The sequence below is a fragment of the Microcaecilia unicolor genome, chromosome 3 (genome assembly GCF_901765095.1).
Source record: "Microcaecilia unicolor chromosome 3, aMicUni1.1, whole genome shotgun sequence".
Classification (NCBI taxonomy): Eukaryota; Metazoa; Chordata; class Amphibia; order Gymnophiona; family Siphonopidae; genus Microcaecilia; species Microcaecilia unicolor.
Genome location: NC_044033.1, coordinates 205,488,714 through 205,500,396, shown reverse-complemented (window position 1 = coordinate 205,500,396; position 11,683 = coordinate 205,488,714).

The window sequence follows — 11,683 nt, the reverse complement described above, 5'->3', positions numbered from 1 at the left end:
GGCGGTAATAACTTTGGGACCTGGGACTAATCCCCACTCCCTTACACTCCAATTCTACCGCCCCGCCATTTCAGCTAGGGTGGTACCTGTGGCATGGACCTCCACACCAACCTGCAGCAGGTCACCTGACCCACCAACCTGCTGGCTCATAGAGCCTCCAGTCAGCTTATCTCCCAATGAACTGCTGCTTGTAGCTCGGGGACCCAGCCACTGCCTCCACCAACCCCGGAAGCAATCCAGTCTGAGTGGGTGAGCTGCCTCCGAGGAGCAGAAAGAAGCCACTGCGCCTCGGAGGAACCAGCTTTTAACACCTCCCCTGCCCTCCCATCCCCCCCACCCCCACCCGACGCTTTCCAATCAGGTCACAGCGCCTCGACGGGAAAGTGCTTATCCTTAAACTGACCAATCCCCCCAGAGGCTCCAGCCCCCCCTCCCACTCTCCTTTCCACACCGGCAGCTGCCAGATCCCTTCCCAGCCCCAGTGGTGCCATGAAGGCTGCTGGAGTGGGAAGCCTAGCCCCAAGTTTATCCTCGCTCCTGCGAGACTGGGCTCGCATTTCTTTAACTTGGTACTAAGATGTAGATGCTACAATGGGGCACTTAATTGCACCAAAGCCAGGGGCAGACTGACAGTGATCTGGGCCCCCGGGCAGAAGGCATCATTGGGCCACCTCTACCCCCACATTTGTTTCCAGAACCCCGCCCCCCCCCCCCCCACACACACACACACACTACAGCCCCCCCCCCCCCCCCAGGCCTACCCTGAAGGGCCTTGGTGGTCTTGTGGCTTCTTTGGGAGGGGGGGCAGAAAAGAACTCCACTCTTTCCTACCCGCCGCTGCTTCTCTACCTGTCACCGTCACTTCTTAATGGCTGCCGAGACTTCCTGCAGCAGTCTCGTGGGTCTCTGCAGCCATTTTGAAGACGCAGCGGTGTTAGAGCAGCGCAGTGGGAAGGAACAAATGGGATTCTTTCCTGCCCCCGAAGAAGCCACTAGACCACCAGGGCCCTTCAAAGCAGGCCCGGGGAGAGCCCACTGAAGCTCGGAAGGGGGATTGTATTGTGTGTTGACGGGGGGGGGGGGGGGGGGAGAGGTACTGGGCCCTCGGGCACTGCTCGGTTGCCCATACTACTACTACTTATCATTTCTATAGCACTACTAGACGTACGCAGCGCTGTGCACTTGAAGAGACAGTCCCTGCTTGACAGAGCTTACAATCAGGACAGACAAACAAGAGATAAGGGAATATTAAAGTGAGGATGATAAAATAAGGGTTCTGAACAAGTGAATAAGGGTTAGGAGTTAAAAGCAGCATCAAAAAGGTGGGCTTTTAGCATAGATTTGAAGACGGCCAGAGATGGAGCTTGACGTACCGGCTCAGGAAGTCTATGGTCAGTCCTTCCCTGGCGCCATGCAATACTACTCTATGAGATGCATGTGTCGCTCAGCGACCCACTTGTGGTCTAGCCGTACTCTGCCATGTGCACGTCACCCACGCAGTTATGTGCTGAGGGCCTGATTCAGTAAACAGTGCCTGTGCTATTCCAAGAAAGCAGCTCCGTGATGAGCAAATAGCATTGAGCACCAAATTAAGCACCTATCTTTGCACGCGAGGACTTAAACCAACTGAAGCCAGGGCGGAGTGCCACAGGGATCTGCACTGGGACCGATTCTATTTATAAATGATCTGGAAATCGGAATGAGGAGCAGGGGCATAGCCAGACCGGCAGGTGAGGGGGCACATTTTAGCCCCCCCCCCCTGCACCGCCGAACACCCCCCCCCCCCCCCCGCCATTGCCGACCCCTCCCCCCACCGCCACCACCAACTTTGACCCACCCCCTGCCGCCGACCCTCTCGACCCCCCCTCCCGCCGCCAACCCTCCCCGGCCGTCGCCGTCGCCTACCTTTGCTGGTGGGGGACCCCAACCCCCGCCAGCCGAGGTCCTCTTCCTTCGTTCTGAGTCTGACGTCGTGCAGGATGTCAGACTCAGAAACAGAACGAAGGAAGAAGAAGACCTCGGCTGGCAGGGGTTGGGGTCCCCCGCCAGCAAAGGTAGGCGATGGCGGGAGGGGGGGTCGAGAGGGAAGTCAGCAGGGGGGTCCAGGGCCAAATCTACGGGGTCCCAGGCCCCTGTGTCCCCACGCAGCTATGCCCCTGATGAGGAGTGGGGTGATGACACAAAATTATTCGAAGTTATCAAAGCATATGCGAACTGTGAAAAATTCCAGGAAGACCTTAGGAAACTGTAAGATGAAATTCAATGTGGACAACTGCAAGGTGATGCACATTGGAAAGAATAATCTGAATCGTAGTTACTTGATGCTAGGGTCCACCTTGGGAGTCAGCACTTAGAAAAAGATCTAGGTGTCATTGTAGACAATACGCTGAAATCTTCTCAATGTGTGGTGGCCAAAAAAGCAAACAGGATGCTAGGAATTATTAGGAAAGGGATGCAAAATAAGACCAAGAATATTATAATGCCTCTGTATCGCTCCATGGTGCAACCTCGCCTTGAGTATTGGTTCAATTCTGGTCACCATATCTCAAAAAAGATTTAGCGGAATTATAAAAGGTTCAAAGAAGAGCGACCAACATGATAAAGGGGATGAAACTCCTCCCATATGAGGAAAGGCTAAAGAGGTTAGGGATCTTTAGATTGGAAATGAGATGGCTGAGGAGGGATATGATTGAGATCTAGAAAATCCTGAGTGGAGTAGAAGTGAATCAGTTTTTCACTCTTTCAAAAAGTCCAGGAACACTCAATGAAATTACATAGAAATACTTTTGAAACAAATCAGAGGAGCTCTGGAACTCTCTGCGGAGGATGTGGTAACAGTGGTTAGTGTATCCAGGTTTAAATAAGGCAGTGGCGTTCCTAGACTCGACGACACTCGGGGCGGATCGCCGATGCGCCCCCCCCCCCCCCCGGTGCACGCCGCTAGGGGGGGTGCCGCGGCGCGCGCCTGTCAGCTGCGAGTTCGAATCGCTATGCTAAATTCTCTCGTTCACTGCAGCTCCCTCCCTCTGCCCCGGAACAGGAAGTAACCTGTTCCGGGGCAGAGGGAGGGAGCTGCAGCGAATGAGAGAATTTAGCGTAGCGATTCAAACTCGCAGCTGACAGGAGCGCGCCGCGGCACCCCCCAGCAGCGTGCACCTGGGGTGGACCGCCCCCACTGCCCCCCCCCCCTGGTACACCACTGAAATAAGGTTTGAACAAGTTCCTGGAGGAAAAGTCCATTGTTTTTGAGACTGAGATGGGGAAGCCACTGGGACTGGTAACATGGAATGTTGATACTCTCAGATTCTTGAATGGAATCTTGTTACTCTTTAGGATTCCAGAATCCTGATATTCTTTGGGGTTCGACATGGAATGTTGTCACAATTTGGGTTTCCACCAGGTATTTGTGAATTGGATTGGCCACTGTTGGAAACAGGATACTGGGCTGGATGGACCATTGGTCTTACCCAGTATGGCTATCCTTAAATCCTGGTGCACAAGTTGGCCACACATCCACAGTATTCCATAATATGGCTCGCAGTTTTACGGAATGCCCTTGACTCAACCATGCCCCTCCCATGGGGACGTCCACTGTGTAGTTGCACACGGATATACCTAGGTGCTAGCCTATAACTGAATGTGTATTTCCACACCAATCTGCCATTTCAGCCCTGTTCTGGCTCTTTGTGTCCATTAGAACACTTTTCTATTCTGAAAGTTGGTTGCAGAATTAGACTATTTATAGAGTTCCCTAGTAAGCGACTTTGGCACATATCGTAAAGAATAGTGGCTGGGACGTACATGCATAAATGCCAATTATTTTCTCGAATGCAGGGGTTTGCGTTCATACGTGTGTGCGTGGCGCAGTGAAAGCCTGAGTGTACTTATGTGTCAGACTGGGTCACTGATCTGGGTCTCTATGTATGCAATAGGAGCTAAAGTTGGATGAGGGATGGCTGAAGTGAAAGTGGTGGCTGTACCATGCTGGGTGAGGGTCTGGAGGACAGTCAACTTCTGTGACACAGCGAGTGTTGAGATGGGGGGGGCTCAGCTGCAGTGCCGCAGCACACAGTCAGCTCTGTCTTTGCTGAACGGCTCATTGTAGCCAGCAGTGAATGGAGACAGCGGCTCCTGCCGCAGCCGGGACGCCGGAACACACTCGCACGCCCCATCGCAGCCAGGATACTGGTGATACAAACTAACACTGATGCAGCCAGGATAGAAATCATACAAGCGCACAGATGTACCCACACCTTGCCATAACCAGAACACAGATGATGCACAGTCTCAAACCTGCCAACCCAGTGTATAAAGTAGAACACCCATCAAATCGGCATACTGCAACCCATTCATCACCCTAGAATATCCATGTGCTCCAATTCAATCCACTGCCGTTACCATGCCATCATGTAAATATAATACTTGCCAAGGTATTACTGCAACTTGCCACACCTACCAACATGCCAAATCCTCCAACCCACATCATCAAAGTGCTATGCCCGTAGCATAGCAGGCCAAAGTACATCTGCCAACCCAACATCCCAAGGTAGTAATTATATCATCAACCAACAGCTTGAAGTATCAGCTAGGATTCCTGAGCTCACCTTTTTCTCTTGTTTTTGTCCTCTTCATCTTTCTTGTCCCTCATCACTTTCTTCCTCTGCCTCCTCTCTTGTCCCAGGTTTTATTACCTTCTTCCTTGAATCTCTCTGCCTTCTTGCCTTGCTATCATCTTCTTCCTCTCTCTCTCTCTCTCTCTCTCTCTCTCTGATCATCTTATTTTCCTCCTGTCTCATCAGCTCTCTCCCCCTCCAGTCTCTCTCTTCTCCTTACCACCCTCCTTCTCATCCTCAGAGTCAAGGGAAAAAAAAAACTTTCTCTGCATCTCTGCCAGTTTTTCCTCCTAGAAATCATTACAGACCCCCCCAAAAATGTGGAACCTCAATATTTACCAAACCAGTCTAAACTGAGGTGAAAGCCTTGGGCAAGCAGGGGGTGGGGGGAGGGAGGGAAAGGGTCTGTGAAAAGAGAACTTCTGCCATGTTATGGGGGTCTGTCAGATTTATCCTCTCCATCCTTAAAGAAAGTTTTAAGCTGCATCCGTGACTCCTCCTTCTCCTTTCCCAAAGCCGATTGTGTGGTGCCGGATTCTTCCTTTTTAAACCCCGTTTCTCAGGGCAACCAGCTGAGTCTCCGAGAGGCCAGTGGCCCCTAATAAATCAGGGGGGAGAAAGCAGCAAACAAAGGATGAGAAAGGAAAGAAAAGAAGCCCGGCTCGGAGGTAGTGATGTGGCTTCTGATTTAATTTAACACGTCCCCTCTCTGCTTCTCGGCCTTCGGAGAATGGAATAAAAGGGAAACAGGGAGAGAGGCGTAAAGTGAGTGCTGGGACGAAATGCCATCACTGTGCCACACACGACTGAACTTCGAAAACCCGCTACATACATGAGAGAAGGGAACAACCTGTCCGACCTGCACATGCATAGGGGGGAGAGGTATACTGCCCGTCACACATGGGAGAGATACAGTCCATCCAACATCCACACGCACAAATAAATACACACATACACAGAGGAGAGATATCGCCCATCCTACCTGCACACACACACACATACAAAAGAGAGATAAAGTCCATCCACCCCCCCCCCCCCCCCACCCTCAAACACACACACACACACACACAAAAAGGAGAGATACAGTCTATCCAACATCTACACGCACAAATAAATAAACAGAGGACAGATATCGCCCATCCTACCTACACACACAGAAACAGACACACATACACAAAGGAGAGATACAGTCCATCCAACATCCACACTCACAAATAAATGCACACATACACCGAGGACAGATGTTGCCTATCCTACCTGCACACAGACAGACACACATACACACAGCCCATGCAACCCCCCCCCCCCCCACACACACACACACACATTGCAGATGTCTCCCATGCTACCTACCTACACACACAGACACCTACATACATAATAACATACATAGTTAGTGCTAAAGACCTGAATGGTCCATCCAGTCTGCCCAACAGTCAACACTCATCATCAGTTCATGATTAAACCAACAATGAATTTGATATAAAATACTTGATCATGGTTCTTTGGCATTTCTAGGACATAGACCATAGACGTCTGCCCGATCCTGTCCTTACGTTCCAACTATATAACTTGTCTATCTGAAATAAACTGTAAGCCACATTGAACCAGCAACTTTGATTGGAAAATGTGGGTACAAATGCAGAAATAAATACATAAATAAATAAACTACTGGACTGCCAACACACAGATGACAGATTTCACCCATCCTTTCAAAACTATGTAACTTTGTAAGTCTAAGTGCTTTGAAAATACATCTCTATGCAATCTAGACATGAAAGGGACAGCACACAATCCATTCAGCCTACACATATAAATGCACGGAAGAGGCATACAACCACAAATTCAAGATAAAGCCCTTCTTATCACATGTTATTTATTTAATTTATAAAAACTGCCTACTAGTACGGATACCTAGACAGGGGCAAGTGAGTTACGTTAAGGGAAAGTGAGTTAAACACACACACCAATGGGAGATCAAATCACTACCACCCCCAGAACAAATATAGTTGAGTATGACCACCACCACTCTCCTAAAATTAAATATAGGCTCTTGCTACCAGCCCCCTCCCCCAACACACATACACCTCCAGAAGAAATGCAACCACTGTCTGCCCCACACACAAATATATCCAAGGAAAATACTGTAATTCACGACCCTACAATCCATAAACTACAGCCACTCACTCTCCCTCTCCACCGAAGGCACATCCATGGAAAACTGCCCTGTGCACATAAATATCCACTACCTATATTCCTGTGCCCGCTCTGCTGAACACCTTTGGCTGAAATCCCGTGCCCATGCTGACTTCATACATTTCAAATTCTTGCTGACCTTCTTCCAGTCTGCTCTTTCACTTGCCAAACAGGACTACTACATCCAGTTGACAAATTCTCTTGGCTCAAACCTTCAACGTCTCTTTGCAACACTGAACTCCTCAAAGTGCCTTCACTTTCTCCACAGACTCTGGCTGAGTACTTTCATGATGAGATTCACAAGCTTAAACTTGAATTCTCACCAAGTCACCTCCACCTCTCCTTCCCTTAATTAATTCTCTCAACCCTCCTTCAACCCCTGCCTCCTGAAGAGGAAACAGTTAGTTTCAAGGAGGAAAGAAAATATGCAATCTGTTCCTCTGATCCTATTCCCACCCATCTACTTAGCACTATCTCTTCTACTGTCATCCCTTTTATCTGTCATATTCTCGTAAGTACATAAGTATTGCCATACTGGGAAAGACCAAAGGTCCATCAAGCCCAGCATCCTGTTTCCAACAGTGGCCAATCCAGGTAACAAATACATGGCAAGATCCCAAAAAGTACAAAACATTTTATACTGCTTATCCCAGAAATAGTGGATTTTCCCCAAGTTCATTTAATAATGGTCTATGGACTTTTCCTTTAGGAAGCCGTCCAAACCTTTTTTAAACTCTGCTAAGCTAACCGTCGTTACCACATTCTCTGGCAACAAATTCCAATCTTTCACTTTCCACTACGACTGTTCCTGATGCCCTGTCCTTCCAAGTATCGCCCCATCTCCCTCCTCCATTTCCTATCCAAGATACTTGACTCTGCTGTTCAGTGCCAATTTTTTGGCTTTCTTTCTTCTCAAGCTATTCTTGATCCACTTCTATCTGGCTTTTGCCCTCTTAATTCAACTGAAACAGTGCTTGCTAAAGACTCCAAAGGTCTATATTCTATTCTCATCCTTCTCTATCTATCTGCTGCTTTTGCCACTGTTGATCACCGCCTACTATATGATACGCCATCCTCACTTGGATTTCAGGGCTCTGTTCTTTGCTGGTTTTCTTCTTATCTCCCATTGTACTTTTAGTGTATACTCTGGTGGATCCTCCTCCACTTTTATCCCACTATCAATTGGTGTACCTCAGGGATCTGTCCTGGGCCCCCTTCTTTTCTCCATCTATATTTCTTCCCTTGGTACTGTGATCTCATCCCATGGTTATCAGTATCACCTTTATGCTGATGACTCCCAGATCAACCTCTCCACACCAGAAATTTCAGCAGGAATCCAGGCCAAAGTATCAGCCTGCCTGTCTGACATTGCTGCCTGGATGTCTTACCGCCATCTGAAACTAAACATGACCAAGACTGAGCTTATTATCTTTCCCCCTAAACCAGCCTCTCCTCTTCCCCCATTCTCTGTGGATTACACTCTCATCCTCCCTGTCTCATCAGCTCCTAACCTTGGGGTCATCTTCAACTCCTCTCTCTCCTTCTCTGCACATATTCAACAGACTGCTAAAACCTGTTGTGCTGTTGTTTCTTTCTCTATAATATCACCAACATTTGTCCTTTCCTTTCTGAACACATTACCAGAACCCTTATCCATACTCTTATCACCTCTTGCTTAGACTATTGCAACTTGCTTCTCCCACTTAGCCATCTCTCTCCCCTTCAATCTGTTCAAAATTCTGCTGCATGAGTTATATTCCGCCACTGTCGTTAGGCTCATATTAGCCCTCTCCTCAAGTCACTTCATTGGCTCCCTATCTGTTTCCGCATACAGTTCAAACTCCTCTTATTGACCTATAAGTGCATTCACTCTGCAGCTCCTCAGTACCTCTCCACTCTCATCTCTCCCTACACTCCTCCCCAGGAACTCCATTCACTGGGTAAATCTCTCTTATCTGCACCCTTCTCCTCCACCGCTAACTCCAGACTCCATTCCTTTTATGTTGCTGCACCATATGCCTTGAATAAACTTCCTGAGATGGTCATCAAGCTCCATCTCTGAACGTCTTCAAATCTAGGCTAAAAGCCCACCTTTTTGATGCTGCTTTTAACTCCTAACCCTTACTCCCTTGTTCAGTACCCCTATTTTATCATTCCCACCTTAGTAATTCCCTTAACCCATATTTGTCCTGTTTGTCCTAATTAGATTGTAAGCTCTGTCGAGCAGGGACTGTCTCTTCATGTACAATGTTGTGTACATCTAGTAGCGCTATAGAAATGATAAGTAGTAGTAAATACAGTGATTCACTACCCACATCACCTCAACAAAAAAATTACATCAACTCTCTCCCTTCCACATACATATATCCATGTAAAATACAGGCACCCGCTACACCTTCCCACCAGCCTTCAGATGATAAGACCCAATCCACAACATGAATCCTAACCTACAGGACTACACATCTTCCATAAAGACCCATGTGAAGAGAGATATGGGGTCTGGGTCATGCATTTGATAGACAGCCTTTCTATGGTACAACCAAAGCAGTTTATTTATTATATACAGGTACCAGGAGTGTAGCTAGGTGGGGCCACGGGGGCATGGGCCCCCACAGATTTAGCCCTGGCCCCCCTGCTTTCATCCCCCCCCCCTGCCACATTTGACCCCCCCCCCCCCCCCGCGCTGCTGCCAACCCTTCCCCACCGCCACCGTCGGGTACCTTTGCTGGCGGGGTTCCCCAACCCCCGCCAGCCGAAGTCCTTTTAGCGCCAGTCTCCGGCGCGTTGCTGATCTGGATTCTGTTTCTGTGAGTCCTGACGTCCTGCATGTAGGAACATGCAAGATGTCAGGCCTCACAGAAACAGAATCCAGATCAGCAAACGCACTGGACTTGGAGACCGGCGCTGAAGGGGACTTCAGCTGGCGGGGGTTGGGGACCCCCGCCAGCAAAGGTACCTGGCGGCGGCAGGAGGGGGGTTGAAAGGGACGGGGAGGGGCAGCAGTGCCGGGGGGTGGGTCAAAAGTTGTGGGGGGGGGGTCGGTGGCACCGGGGGGGGGGCTAAAATGTGCCCCCTCATCTCTGGCTCTGGACCCCCCTCCTGCCCAAGTCTGGCTATGCCCCTGACAGGTACTTTCTCTGTCTCTAGTGGGCTCATAATCTAAAGTAATATGGAAGAGCAGTGAACCCCTTCTCTTTGTCACATGTTCAACTATCTCTGGAACATACATACATAAATATCTCTCACGTACAACTTTCTAGGAATCGTCTCCTATAGCTCCACCAAGGCTGAGTATCTATCGCTCCCTATAATCGCAGGAATTGCTTACAGACCCTGTAATCAGTGAAAGGAAAGAGGAATAGAGTCTGTAACACATGCACCTGTTACTGGGGAGGGAAAAGGTTTCAATAAAACTCAACCTATGAATTAGGCAGAGCCAAGCTGCCGAGGGATGCTAAACTCTGTAACTCTTTCTCCATCATGGCAGGTGGTAGCCTGGTACAGAGAACCCTTTGCAAGTTTGGGCTGCACAGAATTTGAGCAGGATCTATCTAGTGCCACACACACCCCCCCCCCCTCAAGAAAGGCCATGAAGCGTCAGTGCAGGGACCTCCCCCCTCCTTCTGCTTTTGCCTCAGCTGCCTAGAAAGTCTATTGTCCAGGGAGAGGAGCTGGCAGCCCACAACTGAGCAGCTAAAAAGAACAGAGTAGAACGAGGGGGGGCATTGGGGGATTCATATGAGGTAGGATGGGATTTATTTAAGGGGAGGGAGGGAAAGAGGGGGTGGGGGCGAGCTAGTAAAAAGGAAGCCAAAGGAAAGGGGGGAAAAAAGTTTTCTTCAGAGTCTCAGCAAGAGGGTGAGGAAAAGCAGGGAGCCTGGATATCTCAGCAGAGGATGGAAAGAGGAGGCTCAAAGTCTCAGCAGAGGACATGGGTGAGATCTCAGTCTTTGCAGAGGGCAAGAAAATAAGGACATATAGCACTGAACTCTCTCCTCTCTGTACACCCTTCCTGGAGGGCCTCCGGCCCAGGGGATAGGATTATGTTCTGGGAGCAAGGACAGAAAAACCCAGGACCAGAACCAGGTTTGGATCGTAACCAGACTCCAACAGGGGACAACCTCCACGCATCTCTTCACTATGGCACCTAAGGAATGGCTCATTTCCAGACCCATCCCTGGAAGGACCAGTGCCGACACCTCCCCCTCACAGGGCACCTGCTGCCACCAGAACTAGAAGCAACATCTCATCACTAGACCCCATTGAGGAGCATCTCGAACACCAGCCTCTCTCCCCCCCCCCCCCCCCCCCAACTTGCACTGCCTGTGGACCTCCGAACCAAGACGGCAACCGTGGACAGGAGGCAGAGTGTGGCCCCAACACTGACAGAGAAAGGCAGACTGGAGAGATAAAGCCTCTCGTCCAGTCTCTGCAAGGAGAGGAAGAGAAGCAGAAAGAGGATGAGGAAGGAGCAATATAGCAGCCAGGCAGCCTCTGGAGCTTGGCTCTCTCCTCCCCTCCTCATGATCCATGTCCAGGGTCAGTAATGCCAGTGCCAAGCTTTTCATTTCTCATCTATTTCGCCTTTTGAATTAATTGTTATTGATTTATTTATTTTTAACTGATGTTATGTCTTTCTAGTTTAGGGCACAGAAGGCCCCACTAGGGGTAACAGCAACTGCTTAAATGATTCCTTCAGGTGTAGCCTGTGCTTATGGCTGCCCCTGGAACCTCAGTTCTGACTTTGCTGCAGTTTGCATTGAGTTGCTGCAGAGGGACACTGGAGCACGAAGCTCAGGGTGTGTTTTCTGTAGCTGATTTCCCTCTGCATGAAAGGTGCCTGTGTGCAGATGCAAGGCTGGAGGAGAATTCTA